Here is a 24,449-nt window from a genome sequence, read left to right on the forward strand (position 1 = left end):
ATTGAAAAACATAAATGGGGAGAGAGAATATTTGTTTTTGTGTATCTGGGATGGAAATACATGAGGGCTTCTGTGGCCCTCTGCATCTGGGGCTCAATGTTAATGTGCTGTTTGCTAATTTTATATAACATAATGTATCACTGAAAATTATTCTGATAAAATTCCAGTTAAATTCCCAGAAGACTTGCCTTTTTTTTTTTTTTAACACAACACTTGACAATGGCTAGGCAGCTGGTATGTTGGGATAGCTGCATATTATGCTAATTGCTAACCATGACAGTCTTACTATTACCTTGTGCTTCCCTGTCTGTTTGGTGTATCCACTGTTTGTGTCTCATAATATACTTAGATGGTATGTTCTTTGAGGCAGGGGCCATCTTTTCGTTATGAGTGTGTATCCAGTGCCCGGCACAATGGTGCTTGATATCAAATTGGGATCTCTGGGTGCTACCACAAGACAAATAATGAATAATGTCATAAATAACATATTTGGTTTTAAATGCTTTATAATCTGAAAGTGTGAAAAATTCCACGTGGAATTTCAACACTTTAATTTTAATTTAATTCCCACAATTATCCAGAGCCCACCCCACTTTGATTGGTAAGCCATAATCCTGACAATTCTGCGTCCTCCTCTGAGTTCACACATTTCAAAATACTTACAGAAAGTTGTTTATTGGTTCACCCACCTCCCCACACGCTGCTGTTTGGTCAAGTTACACCAATATTTTTTGTTCTTTTAATATTGCCTATTAGATTGGTTCCTGAAACCACTTAATTTTTGTTCTCTGCACTCTCTCCAAATCTGCCTTCCAGTACAGTGCTACTGTAGCTAGAGACAAGGACCTGCTGAATTTCAGAAAAATCAGTTCTCAGCACTGTGCACTTCTGTACTTGAGTGGGTGCCATTGCAGTTTGACAACCAGACACATACAGAGGTGGGCTACACTTAGAATTGACGATACCTCCCTATCGCAATCGCTACAGAGCAGCAAAATACCATTTATTAATAGCACTCACCTTACACACGCTGTACCATTTTTAATTGTGCCACAAACAAGTGTGTGTTTGCTCTCTGCTAATTTGCTTTCAGATCCCAACCCGTCAGGCAGCTTGAAGTCCCTGAGCAGACTGAGGCTTTGAAAGTCTTGTTTGTTTTTGTTGAAAGGCTCTATTAGAGCATAGCATAATTAACACTCCAGGGGCCACTACTTCTAGGGAATCATCTCTTCACTTCTCACTCACCACATATGTTTCTTTGAGGAAAACTAAGCAGAAAGACAAATTTTTAAATTATACTTCAGGTCTCAGTTCTACAAATGCACCAATTTCAGAATAACAAAAAGACATTGCAGAATTATTTTCTAGATTCACATTTAGGAGAAATATATGCAGGACAGTTTTCTTTTTACCACACCTCTCAATGTTATTTTTGATACACAAGGTGTTACGCTCCGTTGTGGATTGTGTATCCCAAAAGAAGCAAGACTGGAATGGCTTAAAACAAAACACATCAGATCAATGTTAAACTAGATATTCACTGGCCAGCTACAACTTTCCTGGTGAAATCATTTGTCATTCACATTACATGGTAGGCAACTGATCCATATATTCCGCTATGCTAACATTGTCTGAACAGCAGTGGTTTTCCTAGAGATTAGGAATCAGGTTCATCCCTGGTGTAATGCCATTGGCTGTAGCGGACTTACAGCAGGGAGGAGTTTGCCCTAGTACCTCTCGTCAGTTGATAGCTGGACTGCATTTATTCAACCCTGTAATAAGCACTTGCTGAATAACTGCTTTCCTCCACAGCTGATACCATTAATGATAGGGAATGATTTTCATGTCTCAGTCACCTAACAGGTAGAATGAGAAATGAACTACAGATCGAGGAAAGCATGACTTAAACTAATTCCATGATGAAGTTTTACACTAGCTTATATTGCACTGTAATTTTAAAAGTCAGCAAAAAACAAAACTCCTCTTGTCTCCTCATTCCCCTTCCTTAGACACCATGCCTGGTGGTGATAACAAAATTCCCACTACAATTCCCATAGTTACTGGGGCTCTCCAATTACGTTATGATTCTGTGGAATCTAAAACTGATGCATTTCATTGAAAAATCTCAGCTCTTGTGGGGGTTTTAAAAAATAAGACATTCAAGCCAACCTTCAGTGTTGAATAAAAAAATCATTGCCACTGGATGTAAAACCCAGCCAAGGTAACTTAGGTTTCTTCCAAATCAGCTAGCTCTTGTTTAACAGCTTGAGAAAGGCATTTATCAGTTATGCCTCAGTTTTACAGTTATGTCTTATCCTGTTACCATATTAAAAGCTAAGGGTTTTGTTTCTATAAATTATGAGCTGTAGAAACAAACAAGGTCCTCTAAAAACCCAGAAAGGGGAAGAGAGAAAATGTTGCTTGTTAGATTTAGACTGCCACGCTTATTTGGATGTTTATATTCTAACAATGAGCTAGAAACTAGGGCACATAGCAGAGCCATTTCCCTTGCAATAAAAGGTGTGCTTGCTCCATCATGTTTCACATACCAAACTCAGTTTAGTCATGGGCACCCAGGTACTGATTAATTTAGTCCCTGTAATGGCAAACAGGAGACTGCATTCCCTCTTTATTTCACACAGTGTATGGCAAGTCAGATGCTATGACAATCCATCTTAGCCATTTGTCTGAGTCTGTCTGTTCTCAAGCCACTGATTTCCTTGTAAATAAAGTTTAGTGCTTGTGAAAGGTGCTTGACTACTGGCATTGGAAACTGAGGTCTTCTGCTTAACGATAGGATAGATACAGCTGCAATGCAAGCCTTTTTACATTGGCCCAATAACATGACCTTCTAGGGATAATATCTGCAGATGAGAGAGTAGTCCAGTCTTCACATTCACCCCCCTAGTATTTCTATTAAGCTTGCCCACACTGGATTGCCAACTCTGTTGGCAGTTTGTATGATATGGATTGTGCAATTCCACTTGCCTGAGATGCTAAACCAATTTCACACAGGCCATCAAATAAAGTGGTTACTATTTCTTATTTGTATTCTGAAAGCATGCAGCAGCCCCAATAGAGATCAAGGTCTTAGTGTGCTAGGCTCTGTGCAAATACATAGTAAGAAATAGGTCCTACCCCAAAAATCTTACCATCTAAATTAAGATGACAACAAAAAGAATGTGGAAGAGGGTAAAAGTGATAGGAACATATGATTATGTGAACTAGCAATGGGCACAATTAACTGGCCTTAAAAAATAAATTTGCTCAAGATATAAATAAACAGGAGCTATTAATTATATCAATAATCTCTTCTGTCCACCTTCATAGCCCCCGGCTTCATTTCATAATGAAGCCGTAGTATTAAAGAGTAGTTATGACCGAGAGAGAGACAGTGGGAGACTATAATCTTGTTGATGGAAATATTTGTTCCCTATTTCTCATGAGTCATTTTGTTGTTTTTCTTACCAAAACAAATTGTTACTCTACAAAGATTTTAATAGAGCTGGGAAGATCTTCTTATGTTTATGCAGCGGCAACACTACCAATTAAATTACCATTCCAGAATGTTGTAGGAGCAAGTCTAAAGAACAAAGAGTTCAGATTGATTTTTCAGGTTGTGGGTTGAGCCAGCAGCTAGAAAAAAAACTTGGTAAGGTTTACAAACCTAGGTGCAGAGTTTTAACAGTATTTAAGCATCACTGCATTCAGCACTGCAATGCCTATCTGATTTATGAGAAAAATCTGTTAAGTGTTGCAACATTGAGTGCAGCTACATCTATACACCTTTAAAAATCTGGGCCTCTGTAAATTTGACTTGGGGCTCATTAGAAGTATGACAGATATCATTTTTAGAGATTCCGTTTTACTAATACCACATTTGAAATGGGCGGAACTGACGCAAATAAATCGCCAGTGCATGGGTTAATTTTTAGTATAATGCAAAGGTTTATTAATCAAAAGTTTTCCATACCATATACCCTAAAAATAACTATCCAGGTACGTCATATTTTCTGTGACTCAACATTCATTGAAAATGTGGTGGTTTTCCCCTCCACAGCTGCAGAATTATTGTTCTAGGAACATCTGTTTTCAAGGATATGTTGGCAGCCTTCGAAAATGAAGTCAGATTACCAGAATTAAAGATAACAACCCGGTCCATTCTAATTCATACATTGCTTCCTCTATTTCACTGGCTGCCTGAAATCATATGGCACATTAATGAGGTCTGAAACAAATTACAACCCATGAAGATCTAGCATCAACTGGGAAAAGTAAACATAGGAAACTACATTTGATCAGGAAGCCCCAATATATTTGCTTCCTAAATTCCTGCATATAGACATTACAATATCAAACACCAAGTGAACCTCTAAACAAAATAAATTGGGAATAAGGATTGTGAGCGAGCAAAGAATTCAATTGTAGTTATATTAATTGTTGAGTTAATTAACAGAGGTTAAACTTTTCTGTCTCAGTCACAAATGCCCTTATTGATAGTGAGCCAATACCCTGATTGCATGACAAAAATTAATATTAGAAAAGATGACTAACACATGCCATTTCCCGTAATGGAGTATTGGCCTGATCCAATTCCCATTGAAGTCGATGGCAAAACTCAGTTTATTTTCAGTGGTGCAGGATCAGGCCCTATATGATGCTCCACAAAGTCTGTACTAGTTCTGTGCAGCATGGATGTCATACGACTGAGAAACCAGAATGTAGTGAACAGTGAGCAAAAAGATACTAAGCAGATAAAACAGCCATTCTTATAATACCTAATAGTTGATGGCCCTTCTTCAGCACTGTACTCCGTGGCAAGAGCATGCACCCGTGTGTAACGGAGTAGAAAAGTCCTATTTAAGCGTTGAACACTTTTTGCTCAGAATATCCCCGATCTAGCAAAACACTAAAGCATGTGCTTAACTTTATGCACACGGGTAGCACAATTAACTTTAAGCAGACATGTAACTTCTTTGCTGGATCAGGACTTAATTGTTTGGAATTTTTTACTGTAGAGTGTAAAAATGTAGTAAAAAGGGTGCATGAGTACTGCTAAAAGGCAGGAAGGCCCTTGCAGGAAATCATTTGAGCAGATCCACAAATCCATGGGGTCCTTAGCCTAGGCCATTCTTGCACAGATGGGGACTAGCAACTGGTCCCTGCTACAGCACGTTATCCTTTGAAAAGGCTAGAGTGAGGCTGTAACCATTGCAGCCAGTCTCACATAAGCGAGTAGAAAAGAGCTGGATTTTCCCCTGACAGTGGAACCCATGTAGTGCCACTATGTGAAACACCACTGCGTGCAGGACAAGCGCCCTTCATGACAATCTGATAATCCTGCCCTAAGCCTCAACATCCACCATTGAATCACACAGTCATTCTCATTGAGGAGGTGGTGCAGGGTACTGAGTGAATGACAGTGGCAGCTTCCTTCAGATCACAGGTTTTGGTTGTCTAAGTTCTAGACAAGTCACAAAAAGTCAGCTGCATCTGTGTTTGACAAAGAGGAGGATATAGATCCTAAAGAGATTTAAAGAATATTTCCAACATACCTCTGAACAGCATACTAACCCACAGAATCCCCCCTACCAGCACTACAAAAAAAAGGATTCTGCGTGGACTCCTCCGGACGGTCGAAACAACAGACTGGATTTCTACATAGATTGCTTCCGTCAACGTTCAAAGGCTGAAATTGTTGAAAAGCAACATCACTTGCCCCATAACCTCAGCCATGCTGAACACAACGCCATCTACAGCCTCAGAAACAACCCTGACATCATAATCAAAAAGGCTGACAAAGGAGGTGCTGTCGTCACCATGAATAAATTGGAATATGACCAAGAGGCTGCTAGACACCACATTCTACACCACATTCTACAGACCATTATCCTCTGATCCCACTGAGGATTACCTAAAGAAACTTCACCATCTGCTAAAAAAACTCCCTGACAAAGCACAGGAACAAATCTGTACAGACACATACCTAGAACCCCGACCAGGGGTATTCTATTTGCTACCCAAGATCCATAAACCTGGAAATCCTGGACACCCCATCATCTCAGGCATTGGCACCCTAACATCAGGCTTGTCTGGTTATGTGGACTCTCTCCTCAGACCCTACGCTACCAGCACTCCCAGCTATCTTCGAGACACCACTGACTTCCTGAGGAAACTACAATCCATCGGTGATCTTCCAGAAAACACCATCCTGGCCACTATGGACGTAGAAGCCCTCTACACCAATATTCCACACAAAGATGGACTACAAGCTATCAGGAACAGCATCCCTGATAATGTCACAGCTAACCTGGTGGCTGAACTTTGTGACTTTGTCCTCACCCACAACTATTTCACATTTGGGGACAATATATACCTTCAAGTCAGCGGCACTGCTATGGGTACCCGCATGGCCCCACAGTATGCCAACATTTTTATGGCTGACTTAGAACAAACGCTTCCTTAGCTCTCGTCCCCTAACGCTCCTACTCTACTTGTGCTACATTGATGACATCTTCATCATCTGGACCCATGGAAAAGAAGCCCTTGAGGAATTCCACCATGATTTCAATAATTTCCATCCCACCATCAACCTCAGCCTAGATCAATCCACACAAGCGGTCCATTTCCTGGACACTACTGTGCTAATAAGCGATGGTCACATAAATACCACCCTATACCGGAAACCTACTGACCGCTACACTTACCTACATGCCTCCAGCTTTCATCCAGGACACACCACACGATCCATTGTCTACAGCCAAGCTCTAAGATATAACCGCATTTGCTCCAATCCCTCAGATAGAGACAAGCACCTACAAGATCTCTATCAAGCATTCTTAAAACTACAATACCCACCTGCTGAAGTGAAAAAACAGATTGACAGAGCCAGACGAGTACCCAGAAGTCACCTCCTACAAGACAGACCAAACAAAGAAAATAACAGAACACCACTAGCTGTCACCTTCAGCCCCCAACTAAAACCTCTCCAGCACATCATCAGAGATCTACAACCTATCCTGAAAGATGATCCTTTACTCTCACAGATCTTGGGAGACAGACCTGTCCTCGCTTACAGACAACCCCCCAACCTAAAGCAAATACTCACGAGCAACCACACATCACTGAACAAAACCACTGACCCAGGAACCTATCCTTGTAACAAAGCCCAATGCCAACTCTGTCCACATATCTATTCAAGTGACATCATCATAGGACCTAATCACATCAGCCATACCATCAGGGGCTCGTTCACCTGCACATCTACCAATGTAATATATGCCATCATGTGCCAGCAATGCCCCTCTGCCATGTACATTGGCCAAACCGGACAGTCTCTAAGCAAAAGAATTAATGGACACAAATCTGACATCAGGAATCATAATACTCAAAAACCAGTGGGAGAACACTTTAACCTGTCTGGCCATTCAATGACAGACCTGCGGGAGGCTATCTTACAACAGAAAAACTTCAAAAACAGACTCCAACGAGAGACTGCTGAGCTGGAATTGATATGCAAACTAGATACAATCAACTCAGGATTGAATAAGGACTGGGAATGGCTGAGCCATTACAAACATTGAATCTATCTCCCCTTGTAAGTATTCTCACACTTCTTATCAAACTGTCTGTACTGGGCTAGCTTGATTATCACTTACAAAAAAATTTTTCTCTTACTTAATTGGCCTCTCAGAGTTGGTAAGACAACTCCCACCTGTTTATGCTCTCTGTATGTGTGTATATATATCTCCTCAATATATGTTCCACTCTATATGCATCCGAAGAAGTGGGCAGTAGCCCACGAAAGCTTATGCTCTAATAAATGTGTTAATCTCTAAGGTGCCACAAGTACTCCTGTTCTTTTTGCGGATACAGACTAACACGACTGCTACTCTAAAAGGATTTAGTTTTTCCCCTGCTGAGAGAGCTGGCAGCCCAGTGCAAATTGTAACTCCACAAGCTAGGGAACAGAAAATCCATTCCAATAATAACAGAATGGGCATGAAAATGTAAATACTTATGTAGTCCTTTAATGCACAAACACTAAGTAACCATTGGCAAATCTCTGACCTAGGGAAGCCTGCTGCACTGTCACTCACTCTCTCCCAGCAGTGAGCAGCTACTTATAGAAAGGCAGCTACATGACAAAGGCATAGAACTGGAGAATTAAAAAAAAAAAATCCCAAAAGTAATATAATAAACTGAAAACGCTGTATCTTATTTACTGACATTGAGGACTTTTCTGTAGCGATAAATATCTGCAGGAACGGAAAAGCAATGAAACATTTTAATGGCAAGTGCACAGAAAATGACAAGCACAGATTTTTGGCATTAGAAGATTTTGGCATTGTGGGTTTTTGAGCAGCCCTTTTTGTTGCACTTAGAGACAATGGCCCTAGTGTTTTGTGAGCCAGTTCACTAGAACGCTGTACAGTCCTCACACATACTCTCCTCCCGTTCTCCCAGCAGTTACAGCTAATGTATGATTTGGTTCAGAAAGCTGACCCCTTTATTTGGGCCATGTTCCTTCAGTTTTTCACTAGAAATACTGTAACTATAGAGCAGTGGTGAATGAAACCAGGAATTAACAAAAAGCACGTTGAGGCTATTTTGAATTAGAAGAATTTCCCCGTATTTTACTTGGATAAGCATCATTAACTCATTAGGATAAGTAATCTGTAACTTTGGACTGAGGGATATAGCAGAGTCAAGGAGCCTTTTCTTTATATTTGTGAGTAATGGCAAGTTTTCCTAATTGTGATTGGGAATTTATACATTGAAGCCTTGGTGCCACTATTTTACTTCTCTTGCTCCTTCTCCCTTATCAGTCCCGTTGCCAAATCTTACCCTTTTCCCTCTATGATGTCTCCAACAACCAGCCCATTCTTCTTCATCCCCATTGTTTAGTATCCTTGTCCAGGCTTCATATTCAGACCACCACTTCCCTGGGCTTCCCTGCATTTTACCTATAATGTATCCAACATATCACTGCAAAAATAATCTACCTTGTTCAGACTCTGACCATATCTGCCCCAATCTGAATTACCATTCTTGGTTCTTTCAACAACAATCAGGCTTCCCATCCAACAAGGTCTGCAATCTATGTACTGAGCAGGCTTGACTTTAGCCTGACAACTAGAAAGAGCACAGCTTAGCACTGAGCCAGATCTAGAGGACATTAAATGTGACCTGTGAAGGAAAGAGATTTGGTTTGTGCACTTTTTGCTATTTACAGTATATATAAAAAAGGCCTAGAGGTTTGGGGTTTTTTTCCTCAAAAGTGTTCTTCCCTGTTTAAACATTAGACCGTTAGGTCTTGTCTAGCCTCAAAAGCTCTCTAGTGCCTAAAGATCTAGTGACCTCACAACTTCACATGAGTCAGTCGGTTCAAAACTCTTAAGGCCTGATGTGATGATGATGTAAATAATTTATGACCAATTTAAGTTCCCTTTACACTGCCAGAGAGGTGTAAAGGAGCCTTAGCATAAATGAGAAGTGGGCCCCTAGTTTGTTTTTTGTTAATGCCGATTTAGGTGCAATGACAAACAAACCTTTTGGAGAATGCCTTTGGGAAAGTTCTAGTACCTAGTCCCTGCAAGAAAAGCTGTGACAGCTGGGATTCCCAGGAGATCATTTCCTGCACACGTAGAGAAGACCAGAAACAAGCAGGTTGGTTTTTTTTTTTTAACAAAACCTCTTCAAATCTTTTTAAATGGATGCCAGGGATGATTTAAAAACGCACAACACTGCTTTTTAAAAAAAACCTTCACAGATCACCTTTTAAATGTATTTTAATGTGACTTTTACTCTAAATATTTATCATTTTCCCTACAGGGAGTTTTCACTATCCTGACATTAATTAAGGGGCTTTTTCCTACTCTCCAAACATACAGGAGGAATGTAAAAGTTTGTAAAATGTGGCATATAAAATTATTCTGTATATACCAGAAAATTACTTCAGCACAACAGTCCAAACAACACACATAAAAAAGAATTTCTCAGTCAATGAGATACTACAACCACTTCAAGAAAAAAAAAAAATCAAAACCCACAGAGAGAGAGAGACCAAAAAAACACCAGCTAGCTCTAGAGACTGTAATGGTTTCATTTTTATAAATTACGCATACAAATTGCAAATCAAAGTTTAATATACAACATTTGCTTAAGCTGCAAATATTCACATAATTACTTGTAAAATATTTTAACTGTCCATTAAAAGTGGTTAACTCTCCACTGAAATGCTATCAGCCAAGTTCTCGTCTTTGGCCTTGGCTACACTTGCACGTTATAGCGCAATAAAGCCTCCAGGAGCGATTTACCTCACTCCCTGTCCACACTGGCAAGGCACGTAGAGCGCTCTGACTCCGTGGCTGGAGCGCTCCTGGTACTCCACCTCCCTGAGAGGAATAACATTTGTTGCACCGCAGCACCAGTGTGGACACCTAATGCACTCTGATTGGCTCTGATTGGCCTCCGGAAGTGTCCCACAATGCCTGTTCTAGCCACTCTGGTCATCACTTTTGAACTCTGCTGCCCTGTCCTCAGGTGACCAAGCGTCAGACCCGCCCTTTAAATTCCCTGGGAATTTTGAAAATCCCTTTCCTGTTTGCTCAGCCAGGCATGGAGCGCTCTCAGCGCATCTTTCCAGGTGGCCATGCCTCCATGCGCCAGGCGATCTCCAGTATGGAGCAATGGCGAGGTGCTGGACCTCATCAGTGTTTGGGGGGAGGAAGCTGTGGAGTCCCAGCTGCGCTCCAGCCGTAGGAATTACGATACCTTCGGGCACATATCAAGGGCCATGATGGACAGAGGCCATGACCGGGATGCGGTGCACTGTCGGGTTAAAGTAAAGGAGCTGCGGAATGCCTACCGCAAAGCCCATGAGGCAAACGGCTGCTCCGGTGCTGCCCCCATGACCTGCAAATTCTACAAAGAGCTGGACGCGATACTTAGGGGCGATCCCACCTCCACTGCAACGACCACCATGGACACTTCCAAGCCCAGCACAGCAAGGGAGAGGAGGAGGAGGAAAGTGCGAGCGATGGTGCTGAGGCGGGGGGAGACACCCCGGAATCCCTAGATGCATGCAGCCAGGAGCTCTTCTCGAGCCAGGAGGAAGGCAGCCAGTCACAGCGTCCGGTGCTTGGGGAAGGACAAGCAACAGAGGAGGTTCCTGGTACGCGGTTTTCTTTTCAGGAAGGAAGTTTTTAGGTACAGGCTCTTTGGGCGAGGAGCGGGGACCATTGCTGCAAACAGGCAAACTGCGTATGGGCCAGGGCGGAAGCCGCATTGTAGGAGAAAACCCTTCCCTGGTCACCCTCAGCAGCGAGATATCTTCCAGGAGGAACTCCTGTGGAGAATGTTGGGACAGTGTTCATTGTAGGTGCCCCCTGCAGCTGTTGGCTCTCCCCAAGGCACAGAAACCCAGAGGACAATACAGCCATGAAACAATCAGTCCCCATGGACCCTGTGCTTACTCACCATTTCTGGGGCTCCCGTGGGTTATGTGCGCTCGCTTTGGGACAAGCAAAGTATGGTTTTTGTGATTGCCCTCCTTAAGTGCAGGGGAATCATTGTTCTGTCTGGTGTGTACAATACTGCCTCTGTTAAGTGTTGCATTTTGCCTGTATAGATGCAACCTTGAGATTTCAGCCATCATTCTTATCACCGGCTGACAGACTGAGAAGACTCACGAAGAGGCCACGTAAAAGCAAAGAAGACATGCAGCAGTCTGTAAACGAGAATCGAAAGGCATAGAAGTGGAGGGAGAGCGAAAGGAGGATCTGCCAGGAAAACGTGATGCACCGGCAGCAAAGCACGGAACGGCTGATTAGCATAATGGAGTGCCAAGCGGACTCCATCCAGGCGCTCGTCACCATGCAGGCAGAACACTACTGCGCTCATCCCCCCTGCAGCCCTTGTCCCAAAACTCTTCCCCTTGTGTCCTCATGTCCCCTCCAACCCACTTTCCCCAACATCCGGGTTCTTACCACCCCCAGCTGCCTCCTCCACCCGTAGCTTCACCTCCCACCCACGAAAACTACGACCCTTATCCACTGCACTCAACTCCCCGCAACATGCCTTATAGCCATCCTGAAGTGCAGCACTCAGTGCACAGCACTCCAGACAGGACTCGAGAGTATGAAATCAGGACATACTCAAGCCTATGAGTGAACCGTTCCCCACCCCACCCCCTTGTCCTTTCGGTATTTCAGTGTTACTTTGTTTGTTTTTTTTCAATAAAATAATTTTCTTTTCAATAAATGGAGTTTTTTACTTTGAAAACATACTTTATTAGTGCATAAAGCAAAATATACCTTAGCCCAGGAAAGCAACAAGCACTGCAAGTCAGTGTACCAAACACAGCCACTGCACTTAACTCCTGTGCAGAGCACCAGACATTACTGGTGGCTTTCAGCCTCAAATTGCTCCCTCAAGGCATCCCTAATCCTTGAAGCCCCACGCTGGGCTCCTCTAATAGCCCTGCTCTCTGGCTGTGCAAATTCAACCTCCAGGTGTTGAACCTCCGAGGCCCATGCCTGAGTGAAGCTTTCACCCTTCCCTTCACAAATATTATGGAGGGTACAGCACACGGATATAACCGCAGGGATGCTGTCTTTGGCCAAGTCCAGCTTCCCATAAAGAGAGCGCCAGCGGCCCTTCACACACCCAAAAGCACACGCCACAGTCATTCGGCACCGGCTCAGCCTGTAGTTGAACCGTTCCTGGCTGCTATCCAGGCTCCCTGTGTAGGGTTTCATGAGCCACGGCATTAAAGGGTAAGTCGGATCTCCAAGGGTCACAATGGGCATTTTGACTTCCCCTATGGTGATCCTCTGGTCTGGGAAAGAAGTCCCGGCTTGCAGCTTCTTGAACAGGCCAGTGTTCCGAAAGATGTGTGCATCATGCACCCTTCCGGGCCAGCCTACGTTAATGTCAATGAAATGACCACGGTGACCCACAATCGCCTGGAGAACCATGGAGAAATACCCCTTTTGGTTAACGTACTCGGAGGCTAGGTGGGCTGGTGCCAGAATAGGAATATGCGTCCCATCTATCGCCCCTCCGCTGTTAGGAAAACCCATTTGTTCAAAGCCAGCCACAATGTCATGCACATTACCCAAAGTCACAGTTCTTCTGAGCAGGATGCAATTAATGGCCCTGCAAACTTGCATCAACACAATTCCAACCGTTGACTTTCCCACTCCAAACTGGTTAGTGACCGATCGGTAGCTGTCTGGAGTTGCCAGCTTCCAGGTTGCAATAGCCACCTGCTTCTCCACCGGCAGGGCAGCTCTCAATCTCGTGTCCTTGCGCCGCAGGGTGGCGGTGAGCTCAGCACACAGTCCCATGAAAGTGGCTTTTCTCATCCGAAAGTTCTACAGCCACTGCTTGTCATCCCAGACTTGCAGGACAATGTGATCCCATCACTCAGTGCTTGTTTCCCAAGCCCAAAAGAAGCTTTCCACGGTGGAGGGCATGTCCGTGAATGAGACAAGCAATTTCGTGTCGTATGCATTACGCGACTCGATATCATCGTCGGACTCCTCACTGTCACTTTGTATCTTAAGCAGTAACTCGACTGCCAAATGAGACGTGCTGGCGAGACTCGTCAGCATGTTCCACAGCAGTTCGGGCTCCATTCCCGCAGACCAAAAGGGAAGACAAAGCGCGCTCTGCACAGAAACCGTTGAAAGATGGCGCCAAATGTAGACGTAAACACAGGGATTGCTGGGATGCGAAGCGATGCATCATGGGGCGCTGGGACAGGATCCAGAATGCCCCGGACCCCACGCCCCCTTCCCACAAGCCACAGCACCAGAATGGGAAGAGGTGCTCTGTGGGATCGCTCCCCATAATGCACCACTCCAAATGCTGCTTCAAGTGCCACGAATGTGGCCACACCAGTGCACTTGCAGCTGTCAGTGTGGACAGACTGGAGCGCTTTCCCTGGTGCGCTCTCCGAAGGCTGGTTTAACCCAAAGCGCTTTACATCTGCAATGGAGCTAACAGGTTGTATGTGCATAATTAAGGAGAATGTGACCCTATACTTCTAGTTAAGTGCAGGCGTAAACAGATTGTGCTTATTTGCCTCTCTTTACACCTAATTAAACTATAAAGAGTATGCACATTCAGTAGGTTTCCAAAGAGATGTGTCTAAAGATACCTAAAAAAAAAAACACTAAAAAAAATTGTATAAAGTAAGTCTGAGCCTGGAGGCAAAATTTCCATTTAAATAAGGAATGGGCCTATATAGTAATGGGGTTATTTTGTGATATTCACTTTGAACATACTCCAGGTTTCTTTCTAAGGCTCGGATTTACAAAACCAAGTTGCTCTCAGATTTAATCCTTTTGTCATTTTCTAATTGCAGAGCAAAAGGAGGGCATCTTAAAGACACAAAATGCATAATGCAGCAATGTAGAACATAGATTCATAGATTCATAGATTCCATAGATTCATAGATTCCAAGGACTGAAGGGATCAATGTGATCATCTAGTCTAATCTTCGGTAAAGCACAGGCCACAGAACTTCCCCAAAATAATTCCTTGAGCGTATCTTTTAGAAAAGCATCCAATCTTGATTTAATTATTGTCAGTGATGGAGAATCCAACACAACCCTTGGGAAATTGTTCCGATAATTAATTACTCTCACTGTTAAAAATTTACACCTTATTCCCAGTCTGAACTTGTCTAGCTTCAGTTTCCAGCCACTGGATCATGTTAAACCTATCTCTGCTAGATTGAAGAGCCCATTATTAAATATTTGTTCCCCACATTAGTATTTATAGGCTAGAATCAAGTCACTCCTTAACCTTCTCTTTTGTTAAGCTAAATAGATTGAGCTCCCTGAGTCTATCACTATAAAGGCCTGTTTTCTAATACTTTAATCATCCTCTCTAAACCATCTCTAATTTATCAACAGTCTTCTTGAATTGTGGACACCAGAACTAGACAGCAGCGTTTGCACCAGTGCCAAATACAGAGGTAAAATAACCTCTCTACTTCTACTTGAGAGTCTGCAGTTTATGCATCCAAGGATCACATCCAAGCCTTTTTGGCCACAGTATTGCCCAGGGAGCTCACATTCAGCTGATTATCCACCACAACACTGAAATCGTTTTCAGAGTCACTGCTTCCCAAGATACAGTCCCTCATCCTGTTAGAACAACCTACACTCTTTGTTCCTAGGTGTAACTTGTTACCTAACAGCTCTGTGTTCTTGGGGAACCAGGGCACAGTACCCAGCCTGTCTGACTCACGAAAGACCTTTCCCCTCCCCCGCCAGCCTCTGCTTGAACCAAAGCCGATCAGAAGAAAGACTTACAAAAAGCAATGAAAAGGCCGTGGGAGACACACCTAAACCCCTCGGGACCAGGGTGACAGGATTAAGGAAACTCCCCTAGCCTCATTTGCATCAAGGATGGGACAGAGAGGCATCCCCATTAGCATACTGAATGGAGAACAGAGATTCTAATGCAAGAACCGCACTGAACTCTGGCACCAGAAAAGCAGGGAAGCACTGCATGATGGGGAATCTCTGCTCCAGATGTTAATGAACCCATGCCTGCACACACCCAGCTCAGTAGTTATCAGACCAATTCTAGTATTAAAACCTTTATTGGTATCCAGAATACTGAAGCTGCCTAATTGCATTGTGAGCTCCCTCGAAGGAACATTGCCCATAGCCAGGAATAATCAGTTCCTATTGTCTAGCCTGAACAAATCAACTTTGGTGTACTCCCTTGAGCAATCAGTTTACCCATAAACAAATCTAGTGTTCTCCCTTGAACCATTGTTCTTTTCCTACAAAAACCACTACCCGTGCTCAAGTAAGTGCTCTGATGCCTGGATCCAAAATCTGGATCAGTTCCACTGGGACTTCATCTTCTCCTGACTGATCGTGCTGGGAGCTCTGCCTGTCTCCAGCACTCCGGACCCTCAGCTACCACCACCACCTGGGAACCCCGATCAATTCAAGCTTCACGGAGTGGTGAGAACCCAGTCTCTCTCTCTGTCTCTCTCTAGGTATAGCCTTCTGACCCTGACTTATGTGATCAGTTACAATTTTCTAAACCTGACTTTTATAATTAAATTTAAGTTAGATTTAATATTATAACTGTTTTGTTTGTTTGGCTCCCCTATGGTTATTACCTGGCAATAAATAACTTTCATGATTAAGCTGGTTGCTTCTCTCCTCCCTCCCCCCACCCTTGTGGGTGTTTTTTTGGCTTCCCCATTAGCTCTGCAGCAATGCTCCTCGTACCTAAGCTAAAGATCTGTGCAGTACCCAAAAATCCTGTGGAGGTTGCTCCTCAAGTGGGTTACTACCAGAACATTGTAACGTGAAAGTGGAGATAAGGACATGCTGAACCTGGGGCCTATGAGGGTGGCAGCTTGAAAGTGCTGCTCGACACAGCCTACTTAGGTGTACTCTATTCCGGTGCGGTGCCCATGGCCTATGAGGGTGACAGCTTGGAAGTGCTGCTCGACCCAGCCTGCTGAGTCCAGGGACATACAAGGGGTCAGCTTGGGAGTGCTGATTAATCCGGTCCTCTCAGACACTCTCTGTTAATATGTGTGTGTGTGTGCTCGTCTGATTCTGGGGCTGGAAGAACCCAGCCCTGGGAAACCTAGGTCCTGCAGGATAGCTCCATTAGGAGGGAACTTGCAGAAGGGAGAAGTAGAGCTCCATTTGAGAACACAAGTGACACAAGCAGTACATTGACATAATTACAGAACACCACCACCCCCAGAAGAGTAACCCTAATAATTGATCGCACCCCAAAGTAACGGGCAAATCTGGTAACAAAATCTTTACAGTTAGCTGTATTGAAAACACATCGTTTGCTTGTGCCCAATTTACCAAGCTATACAGATTAATCTGTATTAGTAACATATTCTCTTCATTATTTACCACTTTCCCAATTCTTGTGTCATCTGTAAATGTTTCAGTGATAGTTTTGTTTTCTTCCAGGTCACTGATAAAGATGTTAAATAGTGTAGGGCCATGAACCAAGCCACACAGAACCCCGCTAGAAACACATCTGCTTGACAATGATTCCTTGTTTACTGTTACACTTTGAAAGCTATCAGTGAGCCAGCTTTTAGTCCATGTAATATGTGCCATATTAATTTTATTTCTTTCTAGTTTTTTCATAACATTATCATGTGTTATCAAGTCAAATGCCTTATAGGAGTCTACGTATATTATATTAACTCTTACCTTTATCAACCAAATTTGTAATCTCATAAAAAAATATCAATTTAGTTTGACAGGATCTACTTTCTATACATCCATGTTGACTGGCATTAATTATATTAGCCTCCTTTAATTTTTTATTAATTGAATCCCATATCAGCTGCTCCATTATCATGTTGGGGATTAATGTCAGACAGCCCTCTAACTATAATAATATATAATAAGGTATCCTATTTACCCTTTTCAACTATTGGCACAACATTAGCTCTCTTCCAGGCTTCTGGAACTTCCCTGGTGTTCTAAGACTTACTGAAAATCAACATTAATGGTCCAGCAAGCTCTCATCCAGCTCTTTTAAAACTTTAGGATGCAAGTTATCTGGACCTGAGGATTTTAAAATGTCTGATTTTAGTAACTGCTGTTTAACATCCTCCTGAGATACTAGTGGAATGGAAAGAGTGTTATTTGTTTTTGCTTCAAATACAGAACAGAATTATTTATTGAACACTTCTGCCTTTTCTGCATTGTTATTTATAATTCTACCATTTGCATTTAGTAATGGACCAACAGCATTGTTAGAATTCTTTTCATTCCTAATATACTTTAAAAACTCCTTTTATTGTTCTTAACTCTGCTGGCCATAGATTTCCCTTTACTTCTCTTATCAATTTTTGACCATTCCTACCTTCTGATTTATCCTAATTATTATCAACTTCCCTCTTCTTCCATTTGTTATATATTATTTTTATAGCTGCCTTTACTTCCTCTTTAAAACATGTCATTTTTTTAAACCAATCACAATTCTTCCTTGATTATGACATTTGGAGCATCTAATAAAGTGTTCTTAAATAATTCCCAAGTATCATTCGGAATTTTTCTAATTAAATTTTTCCTCCCAGCTGATTTGGCTTAATTGTTTTCAGCTTTGTGAAAATGGACCTTTTAAAGCACCAAGCATATATATCACTGATCTGAACTTTATGATGTTTGCATATTATAAATGTGATCACTTCTACCTAAGTTACCATTAATTTTTAGTTCTGTGATCAGTTTCTCTTCATCTGCCAAGATGAGGTCTAATATAGAATTGCTCCATGTTGGATGCAATACTTTTTGAGTTAAGAAATTGTCATCTATAATATTTAGAAATTCCAATGATGGTTTAGTACTGGCAGCATGAGACCTACAGCTTACATCACTTAAATTGAAATTCCCCCATGATTATGTAGCTTTTTTCCCTATACATTATAGATAGGTGCTTAAGGAGCCTGTTCCCTAGTGTGATTTGGTGGTCTGTATAAAACTAATATCCCATCTTGTTCTTTATCTTTTTGGGACATTGATCTGTAAGCATTCAAGATAATTTTCTTTTGAATTATCTGTGATAGAAGCAGGTAATGCCATTTTTGACATAGAGTGCTCTCCCCTTCCCATTTTGCCCACTCAATCCTCCTAAGTAGGTAATAACCATTAATTATAACATTTCAATTATGTGAATTATCCCACCAGGTTTCAGTAATACGAGCAAGATCAAATATATGCTCATAAATAAGTAATTCTACTTCCTCTTGTTTGTTACCCAGGTTCCTAGCATTGGTGTGTAGGTAATTAAAGAATTTATTCTCTACATGTCCTTTGATTCCTTGATTCATTTTGTTTTCAGCATTTCAACTTTGTGCTCATTGAGTGCTTATATCCTTCCTTTTTTACCCTCCTTTTTGTTATTAGTTTAATGCCCCCTTGACTACTCTAGCCAGCCTGTCCCTGATGAGATTGGTTCCTCTTCTACTGATGTGGAAGCCCTCCAAAACTATACAGCTCCCTCTCCCCATAAAAAGTGGACCATCGTTCCACAAAACTAAAACCCTTACATTATTTATCTAGCTACTTCCATGATCTTCTGCCTGCTGTCTTCCTTTGCTCATGGGACAGGAAGGATCTCAGAGAAGATCACATGAACATTCTTCTTCAGCATGCTTCCAAATTCCCGGAAGTCATCTGCTATATGTGAGATATCCCATGAGACATTGTCATTAGTGCCTATATGAACCATCACCAATGGATCCTCCCCTGTTAACTTCAAAAGTCTATCCAAACTTAGAATGACAACTCATGTCTTGGCTCTGAGAAGGTAGCATACCGTCATGTTCTCTATCTGTCCCTTGCAGAACGTTCTTTTGATCCTTTTGAGTATCAAACCCGCAAAAAGGATTGGACAGTTCCTGGGATATACAGAGAACTCTTTGTGAATAAGTTTGATTTTCTTACAGGGTGGGCTGAGCTGCCATCCACAAGTGTGTTTCATACATCCCTCTAGTTCCTTGGATCCCTGGATCTTGAGAGTTATCTTCCCCACAGTTTATACTTTGAGGACCTGGTATCAATTGGAAACTTCTAGTTGTGTGGAACTCCTCCTGGTCCTCTTCTCTCAGGTGACCACAGCCTGCCCATTCTCATCTATCTTCAGCCATGTAGAATGCTGTTGTGAACAATGTTCCCTCTAATTTTTCCCACGTGACACATCACCTCCATATTGGTGCACATAACAAAATTAATGTGGTGGGTATGGGTCCGAGGGGTTTGGAGTGTGGGACGGGGCTCAGGGCTAGGGCAGAGGGTTGGGCTCTGGGGGGATGAGGGGTTTGGGGTGCCGGCTGCCCTGGGGCTACAGCGGGTAGAGAGGACTCTCCCCAGCTGTCTCTCCCCACAGCAGCACCTGGGTTGGATGGGGGAGAGGTGCCTCTCCCCACCGTGGAAGCTCCGGGGCTGAGCTGGATTGGGGCCAGAGGAAGAGCACCTCTTCCCAGGCCAGGCTGGGACTGGGGGAGAAGCGACTCTCCCCCAGCTGTGGCAGGTCTGGGACTGGGCTGGGGTTGGGGTCAGGGGAGGGACACCTCTCCCCGCTGTGGCAGGTCCGGGGCTGTGGGAGAGGCATCTCTCCCCGCCGCAGCCCTGAGCTCCTGCGCAGTGCTTAATAGGCTGCTGCGTGGCCGCGCAGCTTAGAGGGAACTTAGGCTGTGACCTCTGACCTCTGCTGGTTATGAACTGCCAGGCCTTCTCTCTGACATCCTCTTTCCCCCCAACTCCTGATGGCAAGCTGCTTCCTTACTCAAACCTGGGATACTGATGTTTTTAATCTGGCTGTCTAGGAACAAATCAGCTTCTCTGATTCTCAGTAGCATCTCTACTTGCCCCTCCAATCCAGGAATCTTCAGCACAGCCACCAACTGGCATTTCGTGCCCAGGAAGTCCCTTCTGGCTTCAGGCAGGAAAGAAAATGTCACACATCCATTGCAGTTCACCACTACTGCTCCATTACTGGCCATCTTGAAATCACACATAGACCTGAACCGGGAAGAAAATCACTCCCTCTCTAAATTCCTTCCAAAACTCTCCAGTTAGCTGCCTCGGTGAGAGGTTTTCCTTCCAGGTTCAGCTCTACCTTTGATTTCAAGATGGCTAGTGATTGAAAAAGTGACTCATTATACCAAGTCTCCCCGCTTAGCTCAACTCAGCTCCACCCCTCAGCACCAGAGAGAGATTAACCATGCTGAGACTTCAAACAGCAGAGCTGATCAAAGGCAAGATCCAAGGGTTAAAGCCTTGCAGCCTTTACCAAGGCACTGATCAAAGCACAAGGGTTTCTACTGGTGTCTGTAGGAAAAGGAAATAAATGAATACAAAAATAACTAAATCAGTCTGACAGATGTGGATTTTTGTGTCTTCCTTGCAAAATACAAAATCTCAATCCTCTTAAATATTTGCTTATGACTATGGTAGCATCAGAGGGTTTCCATAATCCTTGGTTTTTTTAAAAAAATAAACCAAAAATATTTCCCACAAGGTTTTAAATCTCCCCACTCTGGATTCCCTCTTGTATATCATACTGTTGAATGTTTTTGCTGGTGGAAGCTGGGGTGGATTAGGGTTTTGTGGAGCTCCTGGGCCACAGCAAGTGGGATCCCCACCCCACCCCTTCCGCCTGCAACCCCCCCTACCCTCCACCCCCATGCCCCTGCACTCCTGCCAGGAAAATGGGGTCCGGGAGCAGGGGCTTGCCCCGCTTGCTCAGCGCTCCAGCTGGGAAGCAGAGTCAGGGCACAGGGGCTTGCCCCACTCCGCCTGCCCACCCAGCGCTCCAGCAAGGAGCGGGGTTGGGGCGCAGGGGCTTCCCCCTCTCCCCAGCAGGAGCGCTGGGCAGGCGGAGCGAGTCGGGCCATGGGGGTGCACATTTTTCCAGGACCCTCGATTGGCCAGGTCCCCTGGGCACGGTCCCATTGGCCCAGTGGCTAATCTGCCACTGATGGAAACACAAGTATACAATGGTGCAGAGCAATCCCCCTGCAGAGATTTCCTAGTTCCAAAGGGCTACCCAGGCTGAACAAAGCACTGACCTGTTCCGTTTGTTCTACAGAGTTGTTATTGGTGGACCAAAAAGGGGTTGTTTTTTTTTAAATTGGGGACTGCTGTAGGAAGATACTAAACCCAACAAAACCTAACATGCTGACAACTTTATTTTGATCTGTCTGATTGATTACTATGTATTAGAGCCAATTAAGTTACTACAATTTACTCAATGACTGTTGCGATAGGGGGCTTGTTCAGGAATCCATGACAAATAATGTTTTTATTTATCTGACCAACTCGCTAGATGGTCATGTAGTATTTGCTGAGTAATTTAATCAAACTTCCTTCCAGTGTCAAATACTCTATACATGAGTTTTCATTTCCACCATCCCTACTTTTGTATACTAACTTGCAATATATTTTGTTTTCTGTCAGGTATCCTCCATTTCTTTTACATCCCTATTTTGATTGCACAGATCATCCAGGAAACACAGTGCAATTCCCTGCCAATCAACAGGCCTCTTTCTGAAACTGCATTCCTCCCCACCCTACTTTTACACACCTATTCATCTCACCTTCAATAGAAATCTCTCTTCACTTTTCTCATAACTCCCTGTCAATAAACTATACCTCTACCCCGCTTTTAACGCTGTCCTTGGGAGCCAAAAAATCTTACCGCGGTATAGGTGAAACTGCATTATATCGAACTTGCTTTGATCTGCCAGAACGTGCAAACTCCCCCCCCCCCTCCGAGCGCTGATTTACTGCATTATATCCGAATTCGTGTTATATCGGGTCGCGTTATATCAGGGTACAGGTGTATCTGTAAATCTACTAAGATTAAATACAAGGTCCTGAATCCTCTAGGGAAATTGAGTTCCAAGTCATTATTGGTAAGGGAAGTTACTTACACACACGCATGCATGTGTTTCTCCATAAATTCAACAGCTGGTATCTTAGGTTCAATATACACACATGATTCTTTAATATAAATACTGTCTGGTAAAACTTTATCTGTTTTAAGTTCTACATTATATTAGCTCTCTGCTATGGTAATCTGGGGTTCAATTTTAGCCAAGTTATTTGGCTTCTGTTTGTGCAATATCTCAAGACACTTCTGAAGCAAAAATTCCTTTCAGCATTTTTTTTTTTTTGGCGATGTTAATGCTGCACTTGTGACAATGTTTTTGGATCATTCTTTCAACATCTTTAAAAAAATAAGCATTCCAGCCCCTGAAATAGTATAGGTCTGAACTATGAAACTCATTCCACCAGCTTCTATTTTAGAATAAAAGATATGCTCTAGCTCAACCAAGAGTTGTGAGCTTGATGCAGGAATTACTGGGTGAGAGGCCTGTGTTGTACAGATCAAACGTCTTTAGATCAGACTTCTCTGGGGGCCAGTGAGAGTGAGCCACGCTAGTCCGACACTTAGGGCACTCACTTGAGAAACTCAGGTTATTGTCTCTGTTCCAATTAATAATTATTAATTGGTTATACAAAGGAGATAACCTTCAACAAGAGAAATTGGGAGAGCCCCACTCCAGAAAGCTCTATAATTCCATTTAGGGTCCTGACCTGTAACATAAGAGACTCAAGTTCAAATCTGAATAAGGCAGAATGGGGACTTGAACACAGGTCTTCTATGTTTTATGTGAGTACTTTAGCCACAAGACTGTACAGGGACACTACAACTGCCTCCTTCGCGCCCTCTGTGAATTTAGTGCCCCTCCTTCCCAGTTTCTTTTGGGGGGGAAAGGAGGGGCTGAAACTAGTCAGCAAATTCATATAGAATTCACAAATAGTTTTGGTTGACCCAAAACTACATTTTTTGGCAAATAAACTATTCCTTCAAAAAAAAATTCACACAGTTCTTACAGGAAGGAGGACATAGAAGCTCTTCCCTTATGGAAGTAGCAGGAAAGACTGTCTCCATAATGCTCACTGAGGCAGTAGGAAAGAAGATTCACTAATGCACTGGCCTGTGTACCAAGGGGTATGCTTTTTAGGGGGAAATGTTTGGACCCCAAGCGAGCTACTTTGTTTGCTGTGAACAGCAGCAAGGCACAACAAAGGGCCATTTTCTCAGATGGAGCAAATTGTCATAGTTCCATTAACTCCATAAAGCTATGACAACTTACACATGTTATGGCTGTGACCCAAAGTGTCTTATCTAGTAGTTAGGAATCCTCTCCTAGCCAGCAGGACAAACTGGGGGGAAAGTGCAAGTGATGGTTGTCCTTCAAACTCAGCCCACAATTACAGCTCCACCCACTTAGACTACAAAAAAGATGGTGCAAATCATTGAACTAAGATCATCCCATGTCTGTCTTACATGGTTTGATCAGTAGTGAAATAGTTAATGACGTTGACCTTTATATTATCATCACTAGAATTGATACCCCATTGAGATGAATGAGGCAGTTCACACTGCTCTGAGCTATTGTTTCAAGCTATTGACTTACATCCAGTTCACATTTGAGTTTTTTTTTTTCATACACATAAAGGATAGAGGCTTAATTTAATTTTAAAATAAATGGATTCCAGACCACAGCCCGAAACTCCCAGGGAAAAGCACCAGCTTGATGAACTGCTCTAAGCCATCCCATTTTGATGTCTGCTGACAGCATGTCATAATAAACTCTTCCCTGTAATATACTCTCTAAAATAAAGCTGGAAATCCTACAGAATGTATTGTATACAATGCCAAATGGAATTTGTGCCAGCCAAAGCCTTTGATATCTCCCCACTATTAAATCACACAAAATATAAAGCAGTTTATTTATAAAAATACAATGTATAATTCTCAGATAACTGTTCTGTTACATGTACTCTGGTTTCTGACTGACTAAAGCACATAGTAAATCTGTTTTTGCTAAATCAATCAGCGTATAATAG

Source organism: Trachemys scripta, chromosome 2, assembly GCF_013100865.1.
Source record: "Trachemys scripta elegans isolate TJP31775 chromosome 2, CAS_Tse_1.0, whole genome shotgun sequence".
NCBI lineage: Eukaryota > Metazoa > Chordata > Testudines > Emydidae > Trachemys > Trachemys scripta.